This window comes from Nannospalax galili, unplaced genomic scaffold (genome assembly GCF_000622305.1).
Source record: "Nannospalax galili isolate Female #2095 unplaced genomic scaffold, S.galili_v1.0 scaffold765, whole genome shotgun sequence".
Classification (NCBI taxonomy): Eukaryota; Metazoa; Chordata; class Mammalia; order Rodentia; family Spalacidae; genus Nannospalax; species Nannospalax galili.
Window position 1 is genome coordinate 879,187 of NW_008352647.1, and position 609 is coordinate 879,795.

Here is a 609-nt window from a genome sequence, read left to right on the forward strand (position 1 = left end):
TGAAATTGATTTAAATGTATGTCTTTTATAACCAGCAATAGTATTAAAGAATTTTAAGGGTTGCAGTAATTTTGTATATCATCCTACATTTTCAGTGCTGTCTAATATGACTGATAACAATGTTTCTTTCTGATCCTTTATATCTCTTCTTACCTGCCTTCATTAACTAGGGTCGTCTTTGTGCTGCTGAGTAAGTGCAGTGAGAACCAGGTTCTCTTTTCTTTGTTTAGAGACTTTGCTATAACACTCTCCCTGTTCCATCTCACGCACAATGGACCTTTTATCAATACTGGATGTGCAGTATGAGGAAGCAGCCCACAATCCCAGGTTGCTAAGACCATAATTTGATATTTTTTAAAAACATCATTTTTGAAAAATCAAGAAAGGTTATTAAATTTTATCAAATGCTTCTTTAGCAGCTTTTGAGACGTTCATAAGATTTTCTTCTTTAATATGTTAATGAGGTGAATTGCATTAATAGATTTCTCTAATGTTTAAACATGCTGACATTCCTGGCATAAGTCCAATTTGCTCATTTACACCCCCCCACACATTGTCACGTTCCACTTGCAAATGTTTTTATTAAGAGACTGCTGTATACTACTGTAT